Below are 16,490 nucleotides of genomic sequence, written 5' to 3'. Positions count from 1 at the left end.
TTTTTTTTGTGAGTTTTTTGGGCACAATCGAGGAGTTTGCTTAGACTCCATTGTTAGCTGACTTTTATTTAGATTTTTTAAAGAGTTAGAATGCATTAAACAAGACATATGATATTAGTTCTTGTCTCCCATAAGGATTATGAATGATAGGCAATATTCCCCAAAAAGTGCAGTTCCCCTTTAAGCTAGCTATTGTTAGGCGATTCATTAGTTTATCAAAGTCAGGTTGTCGGCCACACTTGTTTATTTAATTTTTCACATATACAGTCCAGAAATACAATTACACACATCTCAAATAAAAATAAAATAAATATAATAAACTTGGAAAAAAAACATGCATCAGTCAAATAAGGACAGGCAAATATTGACATGAAGCCACATACAACTGGACTGTCTGTGCAGCAATACACAAAAGCAGACAAAAGGCTCATCAATTATCTACCTTTTAATTACTTTTCAATCAGGTTACATATTTTAGAAAAATACCCCATAATTCCTGAATCAATGACGGTGTTCTGATACTTTTGTTTTTTAACGGTAATATTAACCGTTGGGAGTTTTACCGCGGTTATCATTACTAGCGTTTATCGTTACATCCCGAAGTGGCTGCTATTAGAGTATATTAAAAAAAAAAAGGGATGCAAAATAGGTGACTGCTGGCTAGGTTACACAGGTAGTTGCGACAGACCAGGTTTGTCACACTACTTTTTTGTGCGAGGTACAATTTAAGCAGCCGCTAACGCAGGTTTGACTGTACTTTAAAACGTGTCCTGTCAAGTCCAGTGTGGCATGTTGCTTCTTCCCTCTGAGACCCTCAGCTCCATCAATGTTACCTTGACTAACTAATGGACTTACTCCCCACTTTGGGTGCAACATTTTTACTGTATGTCCTTTTTATTTGACTGTTTTATTAACCCTTGCCCTCCCGCCCTCTGCCCATGTTTCATGCTGTCTCATACCCAATGACTTGGCTGCATGTAAGTAACTCCAGACGGCTGGCTTCTGTGTTTTCTTTCTCTTCTCTCTGCTATATATATATATATTTTTTTTTTACCTGTTCTCTCCCTAATGTCTGCTTAGCCTTTGAATGCACATAGTTGTTTCTGTGATCAGTACTACGACAAATAGTAGTGTATTGTTTAGCTTTTATCTGTCTTCTTTGTCTGGATTAGAGTCAATAAGTAAATTTTACAGACTTCCACAGCAGTTGAATATTATTTCTGATGATTTGCATTATCCTGACTAATTTGTGGGACCTTTTCAAGTGGTTCTCTTTTTCTCTGACAGTGTTTGACCAACTAGATCTGGTCACATACGAAGAGGTGGTGAGGCTGCCTTCGTTCAAGAGAAAAACGCTGGTTTTGCTCGGTAAGTCAAGTCTCTGTACAGCATTAATGGGGATTATGACGCCTCTCTCTGTAACTCAGGTGCACACGGAGTTGGCAGGAGGCATATCAAGAACACACTGATCACTAAACACCCCGACCGCTTCGCTTACCCCATCCCTCGTAAGAAACCCCGTTACCATCCCAAAATAATGTTCTCCTTCCTGACCATAAAACTTGGAGATGACCTGTTTCCGTCATGTCCCCTTTAGACACGACTCGGCCTCCGAAGAAGGATGAGGAAAATGGAAAGAACTACTACTTTGTGTCTCACGACCAGATGATGCAGGACATCAGCAACAACGACTACCTAGAGTACGGCAGCCACGAGGATGCCATGTACGGAACCAGGCTGGAGACTATCAGGCAGATCCACACCCAGGGCATGATCTCCATTTTAGATGTTGAGCCACAGGTAAAGTGCACCATACTTTGTGAACATAGGCGCCACCCAGGAGGCGGCTCAACCTCTGATTAGCTTGGACTAGCAGTTACCGTATTTTCCGGACTATAGAGCACACCGGTATATAAGGCGCACTCACAAAATTTAAAATTGTTCTATATATTAACCGCACTGGACTATAAGCTGCAGATATGCAGCCCTTTGAGACACTTGTGATTTAGGGCTATATAAATAAACATTGATTGATTGATTGATATATCCATCCATCCATCCATCCATTTTCTACAGCTTGTATACGTCGTGAAATAAGTTATTTACACATACATTTTCTGCAAATGTTTATTTACATACCTTAATTGTTTGCAAATGGTCTCTGAAACAAGGCAGTAAAACTGCTAAATCAAACAAAACAGAAGTCGTCGTCATGGACCCACTAGCTGCGGAAGCTAGCTCTCCTATCAGCTAAACAGACTCAATAACTCCACAGAGACGTCTTGGTGAATTTACTGAGGAATTTGTGAAACTGGAACAATACAAAGAGAATGCCATTGTAAGTTAATTATACTAACACAGACACTCGTAAATGTGTTTATTAGCTAATGCTGAGGACGCTAGCTTGATTACCGGTACATTATGACAGCACTTACAAATATGCATGAAAACACTTCTACTGACATCACACATTGGACCGTTTAGCATGTAAGAATTGTTTTAGTTATATTGTTAAACTTAAAAACGTTGCTTGGAGTGATGAATGAAGAATCCATAGGAGTAGAACGCTATTAACAACTTGAAGACGGAATGGCACTTGTACTTCCGGTTAAAAACTTTAAAACATAAGGGCACTGCAGCGCCTGCAGTGAGCGAACTCCTCCAAAAGATGGCGTCATAGCACAAACAACAACACACATTTTCAGTGTCTTCGCTTGTTTAAAAAAAAAATATATTTGTATTGTTGCGGTCAGTGAAGAAAAATCCATAAATTAGATGCACCGCTTTATAAGCCACAGGGTTCAAAGCATAGGAAAAAAGCAGTAGCTTATAGTCCAGAATTTATGGTAATTATCTTAATAATAATGTCAAGAGACTTGATACATTACAGTAGTCAAACCTTTGACTGCTTGTTGATATTTATATAGAAGAAATGCAAGCGAGGACCATTATCTAATGCGAACACACCTTTTTTCACTGGTACTATATTTGTCCTGCATAAAGACTATTTTGTATACATTTTTAGATTGCTTTTATAGTTCTGCAGATCTAACAGTTACGGGTGGGTGATAAAACAATATTAATATATATCGCGATAGACACAAAATCGATATCAATAAAAAAATGCGTTCGCTAAACAGTGACGAGAATTTTTTTTTATTCTGCGTTGGAAGAAACCGGATGTTGCAAAGCAAGGTTGGTTGCGCAAACAAAGGCACTCGCTGTCTGGTAATCGAGCAATGCAGGAAGTGATCACTGATCAGTGGGAGTGACACGCTAACAGCCAATCAGGTAACAGTATCAAGTATCACGTTTGGTTGTGCCATCTTGTTGACCCGCGGTAGATTTTATTGGAGTGAGAAGAGAAACTAAAAATGAGTGTTGGAGAGAGCGAATAAATTGTCAAAAAAAACAGGAAACGTTTTCGTTTTTTTTTTAATAACGGACTCTAGTCAGACCAATGTGGACTGTAAATTATGCAAAACGGTCGTCCCCACCAATAATGTTAACACCACATCACTTTATCTTAGCTCACCCTTTAGAGCACAGCTGCAACTTCCTGGCACTGAACCTGCAGAAATAGTTCTTCTCAGCTTTCTCTATGTTTACATTTTCACACTATGCACTATTTTGTTACACTTTATTAAACATTTCTTACATATTCTAATTTTTGCACCTTAATTTTAGGGGGTTATTGTTAAGTGTTCAATGTGATTTTAGAATTTTTCTATGGTTTTATTGACATTTTCTTAGCCTTTGATAGCTGAGGGGATTATAATCAGAGGAAGGTTACATTTTTAATAACAATGTTTACATTTAATATGTTTTTCTCCTAAACCATATTTTCGATAGGTGATAAAAATATTGACCTATATAAACACTAATATGATACAGTTTTCAGCCCAGCCATACCAACAATGTTTTAGTGTTTTGTAAGTGCGTTACATAAAAATAAATCAGCTGACATTGCATTGCAACATGAAGCCAGTAATAAAATGTCTCACTCGTTGCACAGGCCTCACTAAATATAAACAATTTAGGAGCAATAAAATCAAAGGTTGCACAAAAATGAGCTCAATGTAATATTAAAACTTTTACTATCCGTCTCTTTTCCCCCGTTCCAGGCATTAAAGATCCTCAGGACAGCTGAGTTTGCTCCCTTTGTCGTCTTCATCGCAGCTCCCACTCTCACGCCGGGCATGACAGAGGTACAGGAGGTATTTTTCGCCTGTCTTTTACTTCTGCACTCTACTTGGTGTTTGTGTGTGTTGTGTTTCCCGCAGAGTGGCAATCGGGCGTATCAAGATGACGTCATCCGGAAATTTGCATAATTGGCTATGACACATGTATATTTTTTTAAAAGGTTAAAGAAACACATATATTTAAAGACAAACCTTTGTGTTATTGACAATCAATTAACAAACAATCTTGTTACCTTGTATTGTTTTGCTCTTTTTCCATATTTAATATTGATTTAAGTACTACAAACATTCAACTTGAGTTGTTTATTAATAGTCATCACAATAAAGTTAATGTAAAACTAAGCACACAAAGGAAATTACATTATTATAGACATACATGTAAGAATAATGTTAAATTGACGATACGGAAAAAAAGCAACACAACCTTAAAGGATGAAGTTTGGCACTTGTGCCGCCAGCTTAATGCTAACATACAATGGACGATCCAGGCTAACGGAAATTTTTTACTTTGTACTATTTGGCCTCAAACTCTAATTTCAAACAAATCGTCAATGTTATGTGGGATGGGTTTATTCCAGGTGACGAGGCAAGGCGTTACCTAATGCCAAATAAAAAATATATGTATATTTTTTGCCATTGTTTAGATTTGTAATTAACTCATGGGAAACACCCTTTGTGTGCTCACTAACTCCTTTCATACAGTGTCTGTGTTTATAAACGGTCCATGTTTCCCCTTTCCTCAAGGTATTTATCACCTGCACTTCATTCTTTAAGCATGTTTGTCTTTTCTTTGGCATGCCTTTTTTCATTTGCACTGGAGGTTCCCAAGTGGTGTCGGAAACTGCCTGTAAGTAATAAGCGCGTGTTGTTGATGTTGTGTAACGTGAAATTCTAAGAGCCCTCTTTTAGTCCTTGTTAGTCACCTGAAAATCAATCTCCTCCGTCTACACACAGGCGGACTAGCACGTCTCTACTACAGTGGATCAGGGTTAATTTTTGCCTCATTCCTCACTTAAAGGGGTCATATTACGATTTTTTTCCCTACATTTTAAACACTTCATTTTGTCTACATAACATGTAATGGTGGTTCTTTGGTGAAAAATGTGCATAGATTTTGTCTTACAGACCGATTTGTAAACCATATTTTTGCTCCCTTTGAGAGGCGGCGTTGTTAGATGCTAAATAGCCCCTTCATGCTCCGTGAGCATTCACCCCCGCCCGGTAGAAATGTTTTGTCGTTTTTTAGCTTTCTTGCTTTTATTGTGCATTTAGACATCGATGACTGGCACCAATCATTTGTTTTAAATGACTTTAATCACAACATAACATTCCAGATAAAGCGAGATTATCAGGTTCACCATGTTTTATTGTCGGCGCGATAAGGAGACTATATGCGGGCAAACGAGAGAAAGGATCGAAGCAAAAGCCAGCCATGCTGCAGGTCTGTAACTTTACACTAAGTTTACACTTCTACGGAGTCTGTATCTCTCCAATGTTAAATCTTGGACATATGCATGTGTATATTGACAGTAAAATGCTTTTCTGTTTTATATCATGTTATATCTGCTGCTGTTTTGAACACTTGTAAACAAAAGAGGCTCAAGTCGGCTGCAGTAAACCACACTTCAAGCGACATTGCGAATGTAACAACAGATTATATTACTATCTGGTCCGTTACCAAACACAGTAAGCACTGATCCAATTAACAGTAGTTTTTAGGGATATTATTATTCATTTTGCAGCACATTAGAAGGTTAACCTAGCTACACAACAAATCCAGCTAATATTGATAACTTATCATTCACACATTCAACATGTTTTATATTCTAGTTTCTTCAAAATAGCCATCCTTTGCTCTGATTACTGCTTTGCACACTCTTGACATTCTCTCCATGGACTTCAAGAGGTAGTCACCTGAAATGGTTTTCACTTCACAGGTGTGCTTGAATCTCATCAAGTGAATGTCAAGAGTGTGCAAAGCAGTAATCAGAGCAAAGGGTGGCTATTTTGAAGAAACTAGAATATAAAACAGGTTTTCAGTTAAGTACACATAATGATATTATTTTTCATTTTGCTGCACATTAGAAGGTTAACCTAGCTACACAACAAATTGAGCTAACATTGCAAACTTATCATTCACACATTTCTTTTTGTGAATATCAAAAGTTGAAAATTAGGCACTTTTTGACTTTAGATGAGGCTGAAAGTTTGTGTAGTGACTTGAGCTTTTGAAAGCAACCAGTAACAGGCCATTTTTGGCCTTCGTCTCGTACCTCGTTTGGACTACAAATGCTCGAACGATAAATAAAATGGCGGATTCACACAAAGATCTTTGGGTTAGCCTTCACCATATGCGGAGATATTAGCAGATGTCACGGGTCGGAATAACGTCACAGGACTGACAAATTCCAAACGGCTCCTTTGGAGGAAGTGTGAATAAGGCAAGATTGTTTTATGAATATCTCCACACGGTTTGATTTCAAATTTATGCAGATCCCAAACACACCAGTAAGCCGGTATCAATAGGTTAGAACAGGGGTGCCCACACTTTTTCTGCAGGCGATCTACTTTTCAATTGACCAAGTCGAGGTGATCTACCTCATTCATATTTATATAATGTATATGCATTTATTTATGAAAGAGACATTTTTGTTAACAAGTTAAAGGTGTTTAATGGTAATACAAGCATGTTTAACACATATAGATTATTTTCTTTCATGAAGACAAGAATATAAGTTACCTGATTCTGAAGACTTGCATTGATTGGAATCAGACAGTCGTGCTGAAAACGTCTGCATTTTCAAATCGAGGAGAAAAAAATCCTCCTTTCTGTCCAACTCTTATTTAAATTTTCCTGAGGATACTCTCCTGAAAGAATCAATAAAGTACTATCTATCTATCTATCTATCTATCTATCTATCTATCTATCTATCTATCTATCTATCTATCTATCTATCTATCTATCTATCTATCTATCTATCTATCTATCTATCTATCTATCTATCTACACTACCGTTCAAAAGTTTGGGGTCACCCAAACAATTTTGTGGAATAGCCTTCATTTCTAAGAACAAGAATAAACTGTCGAGTTTCAGATAAAAGTTCTCTTTTTCTGGCCATTTTGAGCGTTTAATTGACCCCACAAATGTGATGCTCCAGAAACTCAATCTGCTCAAAGGAAGGTCAGTTTTGTAGCTTCTGTAACGAGCTAAACTGTTTTCAGATGTGTGAACATGATTGCACAAGGGTTTTCTAATCATCAATTAGCCTTCTGAGCCAATGAGCAAACACATTGTACCATTAGAACACTGGAGTGATAGTTGCTGGAAATGGGCCTCTATACACCTATGTAGATATTGCACCAAAAACCAGACATTTGCAGCTAGAATAGTCATTTACCACATTAGTAATGTATAGAGTGTATTTCTTTAAAGTTAAGACTAGTTTAAAGTTATCTTCATTGAAAAGTACAGTGCTTTACCTTCAAAAATAAGGACATTTCAATGTGACCCCAAACTTTTGAACGGTAGTGTATCTATCTATCTATCAAATACCACATGAAAGTGGTTGGTTTTTGGCATCTTATTTGTCCAGCTTCCTTACTCGTTTTTATACACTTTACAAGAAATACATTGGCGGCAAATTCCGTAGCTTCCCAGCCGCTGCACGCCAGCTTTCTGAAACTCTTATTTTGTTAGCGCAGGCAGGATGAAGCAGGGCTTTTATTCTGAAGACAGGAACTGTGCAGACGGTCTTTAGAGTTTTGACAGCAGGTACGGTGCGAGAGTCTGTTGAAATAAACAGTGTTTCTCGCCTTCCTGTCGGCCATTTTTTCTTAATAATGAGCTCTCAGCAGCCAGCGTCATCTCAAAAGACCCTCGGGTGCCGTGAATGCCAATCAAGTGACGAAAGTGACGTCTTAGTGAAGATTGATGATCAGTCATTTTTAGGTCTTTTTTTTTTAATGCCTGGCTGACGATCGACTGGTAGCTCGCGATCAACGTAATGGGCACCCCTGGGTTAGAAAATGTGGTTTTGCATAATAGGTCCCCTTTAAACCGTGAGTAAGTCCGAAAGAGAAAGAGATGATACAGTATTATCTGCTCACAGATGCTGAGCACACTGCAGCTCGTCCTGGATAGTCCCATTTGTTAATGCTTCAAGGTTCTCACAGGAATGAGGCAAAAATAGGACCTTACCCGCTGCACCTACTGCCATTCGTTAACGTGTCGGGTGTTTGTGTGTTTCGTCAGGACGACTCCCTGCAGCGGCTCCAGCAAGAGTCGGAGATGCTGCAGCTGACGTACGCGCACTACTTTGACCAGACCATCATCAACAACGAGATAGACGACACATTACGCCTGCTGGAGGAGTCCGTGGAGCTGGCGTGCAACACCCCTCAGTGGGTGCCGGTGTCCTGGGTGTACTAAAACCTCCTGAACGCAAAGGTGCCACCACCTGGAATGTCGTATGATCAGAATCCTGTGTTTGTGTCGATGAAGTGTGGCGCTAAAAAGACAAGAAACAACCGCGCCACTTCACGAAGGGTCCACCCCTGGCCCTTTTTATCTTTTAACGGTCTTGCAGGCCTTAATGTGTACATATATACATATCTATCTGCAATGATATAAATGATACAAAAAAAAAACATGTTAAGTGAATACAGTTCTGTCTTACATAGTTGAAGGCTAGGAGGGGCGTGTTCTATATTTTGTACTTTTCTTTTCTAAGTGATGGACGACTGCTAACACCGACAAGGCAATAGCACGCATGACCTGAAGCGGGTGGAAGTGTGTCCGAACCAGCTGAACTTTCAAGCACATAGGAAGCTGCCACAGTGGGCACAAGTCGCTGGACTCCAAACGCAACAAACAACGAAAAAAGCACAGGAAACTTGGCAGTTTCGTTCTCCCAACCTCTTATTTATTCCACCATTTTGTTGAAAGGGGACCACAGTCTGTCGACGCCGCTAGACCCTCCCCGCCACCCCCCCAACCGACGATCGTCTTTGTTTACATCGGAATTTGCACAAAAAGGACTATGAAGAACACGTGTACTGCATCTTGTCGGCTCATAGTTTTTGGTTTGTGTTCTAGCGCCGACTGTGATCCTGGAGGTACGGAACATCGCAAAGAGAACATTTAAAATAAGAACGATCTTCCTTAGTGAGGCATGGGGACGACGTGAGGGTGTAACGATTATCGGTACGATGATAGACTTCCCGATGGTAAGCATTAGTGTTTCAAATTGTAATTGATGGCCAGTGGTGTTGGGCTTTGTGGTGAAATATATACAGTACAGGCCAAAAGACTATTTACATTGTAGATTGTCACTGAAGGCATCAAAACTATGAATGAACACATGTGGAGTTATGTACTTAACAAAAAAAAAAGTGAAATAACTGAAAATATGTTTTATATTCAATTTTATTCAAAATAGCCACCCTTTGCTCTGATTACTGCTTTGCACACTCTTGGCATTCTCTCGATGAGCTTCAAGAGGTCGTCCCCTGAAATGGTTTTCACTTCGCAGGTGTGCTTGAAGCTCATCGAGAGAATGCCAAGAGTGTGCAAAGCAGTAATCAGAGCAAAGGATGGCTATTTTGAAGGAACTAGAATATAAAACATGTTTTCAGTTATTTCTCCTTTCAGGGGTGGCCAAACATTTTTCCCACAGACGGACAAATTAAAGGATGCATTTTGCTAGGTTTCACCTTCAAAACAGTAGAATTTATGTATATTTTTCCAAAGAACTTGAAAATGCAATTTTGGTAGGAATTTCTTGTGAATGCTGAAGAGTCGAAGCCGAATGGAAATGCTAACAGTTTGCGCGAAGGCCAGATAGCGTCATGTAACAAAAACTATGTGCTACAAAAGCTTGCATGCTAACAGTATTATGCTAACCTGCTAAAAATACCATGCTTACAGTCAACATTAGTGAAATACCACTATATATGACACTAAAGTCTACAGTATACCTGCTAAATTAGCTTAAAATTTTTTTAGCGTGCTAATGTTAGCATGCTAAAATGCTAACTGTTACATGCGTCAATTATCAAAATATATTACAGAAGTGTGTATTTGGGGGGGAAAATGTTTTAAAATGCTAGCCTGCTTACGTTAGCATGCACCAAGTACCAAACTAGAAAGGAGGTCTATTCCTACAAAATTAGCTTAAATAAAACCAAGCATACTAATGTTAGCATGCTAAAATGCTAACTGTTACATGCGTCCAGGTATCAAAATATATTAGAGGTGTGTATCTGGGGGAAAAAATGTTTTTTAAAATGCTAGCATGCTTATGTTAGCATGCATCAAGTACGAAACTAGAACTGAGGTCTATTCCTACAAAATTAGCTTAACAAAAAAAAGCATACTAATGTTAGCACGCTAACAGGTATCATTTCTCAAGTAGCAAAATGTTTGTAGCTGAGATCTGTACCTGCGAAATGAGCAAAAAAAAGCCAGCATGCTAATATTAGAATGCTAACAATTTTGCCGCGGTCTGTTAAAAATATTAGCACTTTGGACACCACTGAGCTCGATTGTGCCAACAACGTGCTTTATCACGATAAAAAATCTATCGACGTCTATTTGCGACACTTTGAAAAATTTCTGCGATCCTGCCCATTTCCTGGCAAGGCAGTTAGCGCGCAAAATGCTATCTAGCTTAAATGCTAACTTGAATATAAGACATCTTAAAAATAAACCTGGTGAAAGATTTATAGAAGTACTTTTTGAGCACATCCAGTGATAATGATAACCGTGATAGGAAGTTTTAATATCGTTACATCCCTAGAAGACGTCCGTAACATCTATGCACACCCCTGTCTCTCTTTGGAAGATGATCACGGCCATTGTTTATCACTACACTGATACTCCTAGTGTAGTACTTCATGTAGGTTGGACCCATCCAATGTTAGCGCTGATTCTTATTTTTCTTTTTTTCTTTTGTTACTTGACAGTCGTGCTAAAACAAATGACAAGTATTCTTGTTTGGAGGGTGAATCGAAGAAGAAGAAAAAAAAAAAATCCCAGATTTTGTGTGTAATTGTTTCAATGGTGCGTACGTCAAACTTGAGTGAACTACAAAGAGCCAGTGTTGAATAATGTTGAAAAAGATGCTCGGTGTGTAACACAATGTTGGCGCTTTACCAGAAGTAGCACAACGCTGCCTCGTCATCACGATTCTTTGTTAGAGTGCGGTTGGTTTTCTGTGCCTCTTCATGTAAAGTGTTCTCAAATCAAGTTGTGTATAAACGACTTCTGTAAATGTCCAAAACAGCTCTTGTGTATGACATGTCCTTTTGTTTTGTCATTTTGTACAGAAAAAAAAAAATACATATCTTGAATTGAATGTAAAAGTATAGAGATGTCTTCCTCGTTAGGGATGCAGACGTCCATGTTGACGCAGAAGAGAGCGGCGGGAGTGGTCAGTATGTTAACTATGTACAGTAGAACCTCTGATTTGTTCATATTTTATTTTTCCTTTCATAGGAAACTGTGACGAGCAGATGAAGCTGCTGCTTGTGCCTGGTAGGTGAGTCTCTTCACACCAACAAGGTCACGATTTCATCGAATTCTTGGGGTGACGATTCGATTCGGAATAAATTGTCGATATTGCCACGATCCTCGCAATGTATTATTTGGTATAGTAATTATATTTTCAAAACATATCGCAAAACCAGGGGTGTCAAACTCATTTTAGATGGGGGGCCACATGGAGACAAATCTACTCCCAAGTGCTCCGGACTGGTAAAATCACAGCACGATAACTTAAAAATAAAGACAACTTCAGATTGTTTTCTTTGTTTAAAAATAGAACAAGCACATTCTGAAAACGTACAAATCATGTTTTTTTTTACATTTACATTCTATCTTTATTTGTCGTTATTTATACTTTCTAAATAAATTATGTGATAATGTTTATCAGTCAACTCATTCGTGTTAATTTTCAATCTATCAAGATACAAACTTATCAAAATCAAATAACAGGATGCAATTTATGTAATTTGCTCATTTTCCTCGACTAGTGCACTAACATCATGTGGTTTATTTTATTTGTTATACATATGTAGCATAATCTACAAAGATACAAAGCATTGCTATTGCGACATCCAGTGGACACATATAGAACAGCAGTTTCTTTCATTCAAAAATTCCTGCTCATTTTTTTATACTTGGCAAACTCATCCCGCGGGCCGGATAAAACCTGTTTGACACCCCTGCTTTAGACAAATGACGTACGTATACTGTATGTGCGGCAAGTTCGGGTGTGAATCTTTGGGCACCAAACGATTCGAACCAGTTCCGATTCCTCGGGTGACAATTAACTCAATCGATTCTTGATTGAACATGATTCTCGATTCAAACCGATTTTCGCAATAATTTTAATGGAACTTTTTCATTAAACAGCTCCTTCTGGTTGCATGGAAATGGCCCAAAAAAATCTACTTTTAAACAAGACATACTATGTTTTAGGTTATGTTCTTACAAAGCCCACAAATGAATTATATCCCTTTTAAAAAAAATATAACAATGTTACGATTAGTGTTTTACGCTGCCGATTCTGATATGATAAACCATGAGTGAGATCAGCTGATACTAGAGATGTCCAATAATTTCGGCCTGCCGATAAATGCTTTAAAATGTAATATCGGAAATTATCGGTATCGGTTTATTTATTATTGGTATCGTTTTTTTGTTGTTTTAAAAAAAATTAAATCAACATAAAAAAACACAAGATACACTTACAATTAGTGCACCAACCCAAAAAACCTCCCTCCCTCATTCACACAAAAGGGTTGTTTCTTTCTGTTATTAATATTCTGGTTCCTACATTATATATCAATATATATCAATACAGTCTGCAAGGGATACAGTCCGTAAGCACACATGATTGTGCATGCTGCTGGTCCACTAATAGTACTAACCTTTAACAGTTAATTTTACTAATTTTCATTAATTACTAGTTTCTATGTAACTGTTTTTATATTGTTTTACTTTCTTTTTTATTCAAGAAAATATTTTTAATTTATTTATCTTATTTTATTTTTTAAAAAGGACCTTATCTTCACCATACCTGGTTGTCCAAATTAGGCATAATAACGTGTTAATTCCACGACTGTATACATCGTTATCGGTTGATATCGGTATCGGTAATTAAGAGTTGGACAATATCGGAATATCGATATCGGCAAAAAAGCCATTATCGGGCATCCCTAGCTGATACCAATCACATGTATTAACTGTACATTTTTCAATGTAATGGTGAGTGCTATTGACAGTGTAACAATATCAACACACTATTTAAACAATAACCAAACAAAAGTAAAAACTACTATCAACTACTGTTTTAAATAGTTTGGTTTTGACCTCAAAGTACGCGTAGGACTTTATAAAGTTGCCTGTAAATTGTGTTTACACATGCTCATTCCAGCATTCCGGAAGTGTTTCGCTCTGTCACGTGATTGCAACCCGGCAAAAATGACAAGCATCATTTCCTCGAAAATACTGCCATTAAGTTAAACTAATGTGTAATAGCAATAATGTAGTGTATCTAGCCTCCTATAATAAGTTCAAAACCTTTTTTTCCTAATCAAAATAGTGCTTTAATGATATGGACTAGCAGAACACAGGAAGTGACGTCAAACAATTTCTACTCTGGCGCCGAACTGTTTTTTTAATGTTTGATCAAATACCATATTTGATGGCTTCTCTGCCATCCTCAAAATCTTGAAAATATATTTTAACAGTCTTTTCCAGTATTAAATCAACACATTTCACACGAGAACTGTTTCACTGCATTTGTCCTGGGTGGAAGTGTAGGAAGACAAAGTGTCCACTAGATGGCAGTGCTTCACTTGTATGGTTGCTTTTTTGATTAAGAGCCACGCCTATGCCGTCAACATAATCCCAATAAAGTGGCATTTACAAGTGTGGTCTTGTAAATACGGTTCCAGATTTAAAAACAATGAGTACATTTATTGATTATCGGTGTTAAACACCAATACGCATTGAATGTTTTATTACGGCGAAATGCAAGTGGGACACTTCATAGAAGTATTAGGACACCACCAGGACAGGTAAGCTAATATGGATTAATACATGTTAATAACATAAACATATAAAACGTTAACATAAAAATTATAAAACATTAAAATAAAAACTATGATAGACAATAAAAATATGCAGTACAAACGTAGCACTAACAAAAAGGACGTCAGTTTGGGGATATGTTGACGAGGTGGGGGGCGGGTTATGAATAATAAACATTAACAAAAACAAAAAAACGTTAACATTTAAACTATAATAGACAAAAACAATTGCAGCACAAACTAATGGGATGTCAGTTTGGGGACATTTTGATGAGGTGGAGGGCTGGTTATGAACAATAAACGTTAATTACATAAAAACTATTAATAGGAAAAAACAATTGCAGCACAAACTAATGGTACGTCAGTTTGGGGACATTTTGACAAGGTGGGGGGGCTTGATGACATCACTAGTCAGGAAATATATTTTTGAATAACTTCAGAACTAACCGGCAGAAACGAAAGTTTTAACAGCACAAAAGTAGTACACACAAGTGGCAGTGGTATTTTAATCTTTGCAATGACAGCAAAAACTATATTTTGACAAGGCGGGGGGTGAGCTGGTTATGAATAATAAACACATTGTAAATAGTTAACATAAAAACTATTAAATGTACATAAAAAACTATTAGCAAAAAATAAATTGCAGCACAAACATAGCACAAACAAATGGGATGTTTGTTTGAGGATATTTCAACAAGGGGGTGGGCTGGTTGTGAATAATAAACAATAATCAAAACTTTTAACGTGTTAATAACATAAAAACTATAAAACATGAGCATAAAAAGTACGATAGACCACAAAAATGTGCATTACAAACGTAGTACTAACAAAAGGGACGTCAGTTTGGGGACATTTTGACGAGATGGGGATCTGCTTATGAATAATAAACATTAAAAACATGAACACTATGATAATTAGACAAAAAAAATTGCAGCACAAATGTTTGGAACAAGTTTGGGGACATTTTGACAAGGTGGGGGGGCTGGTTAGGAATAAATGTTAACATAAAAACTAAAACTTTAACATAAAAAAAACCTATAATAGACAATAAAAATTGCAGCACAAATGAATGGAATGTTTGTTTGGGGACATTTTGACATGGTCGGGGGGTGGGCTGGTTATGAATAATAAATGTTCGTTAAATAAAAACTATACAACGTTAACATTAAAACTATTATAATTAGACACAAATATTTGCAGCACAAACGCCTGGAACTATTTTTTATGATATCTTAAAACGGTGGTTATGAACAATAAACGTTAACATATAAACTATAAAACGTTCATATGTAAACTATAATAGTTGGACAAAAATGTTTGCAGCACAAACTCATGAAACGTCATTTTGGGGAGATTTTGACAAGGTGTGGTTGGGCTGGATGTCAGTCATTTGACAGTGCCCGCTGGAAGAAGTATCTCCAACAACCCAAAATTAATGTTTTTGCTTGCAGTAATCATATTAGAAATAAATAAATACACATGATCCGAATGAAAAGTGTTTCTACTTCAGAAAAATAAGCAACTCCAAAACGAATGTTGCATTAAAACTAATGTGACAAGTAGAATTGTTTTTAAAAAGTAAATGTAGTGTGGTACTCTCCTAACCTGACTCTCGCCAGATCCTTGTAGGTCGCTGAGCTCCACACAAGGATCTGGGACCTCTCAATAGGAGATGTATTTTACAAGGCGGGGCCTTGTAAACAAAATAATTGCATGTGATTGGATAAACCACTTGTCCGTTATCTTGAATGACGTGCTACTTCCAACCACTCACATCCAAATCAACCCGTGACGCTGATGAGAGCGACGCTGGGAAATCCAAAACAGAACAGCCGACATATTGGATAACGCCAGAGCGAAAAGTTGGACAACTTTTACTGAAACAACGCAACAATGTCAGTAGATTGATGGATTGGACAAAACAGTTGCAAAAGCAGAATCACTACGTCACATCTTTGAAATCCCGCCCGGCGATCCTGTTAGGTTCATTATTTCTTGAATGAGTTTGCATTGCCCTCGATCCCAGATCCTTGTGTGGAGCTTGGCGAACTACATACTATTTACCTGTGTGATGGTAAATAACTCAGGAAGCATAAACCATACAATATGTGAAACATACATATATAAGAGAGGAGAAAGGTTACACACGACTCTTCTTTCACACACAAATGACTCGGATGGTGTTTTTTAAA

General features: G+C 37.5%; 1 pseudogene; it reads left to right on the top strand.

Moving 5' to 3' along the window:
* LOC133657510 (peripheral plasma membrane protein CASK-like) overlaps positions 1 to 9,659 on the top strand; it is a 101,846-nt pseudogene extending 92,187 nt beyond the window's left edge.
* Positions 9,660 to 16,490: the final 6,831 nt, after the last annotated feature.

This window comes from Entelurus aequoreus, linkage group LG01 (assembly GCF_033978785.1).
Source record: "Entelurus aequoreus isolate RoL-2023_Sb linkage group LG01, RoL_Eaeq_v1.1, whole genome shotgun sequence".
Classification (NCBI taxonomy): domain Eukaryota; kingdom Metazoa; phylum Chordata; class Actinopteri; order Syngnathiformes; family Syngnathidae; genus Entelurus; species Entelurus aequoreus.
The sequence above is the reverse complement of the archived record's forward strand: the minus strand, read 5'-3'. Positions and strand labels throughout refer to the sequence as shown.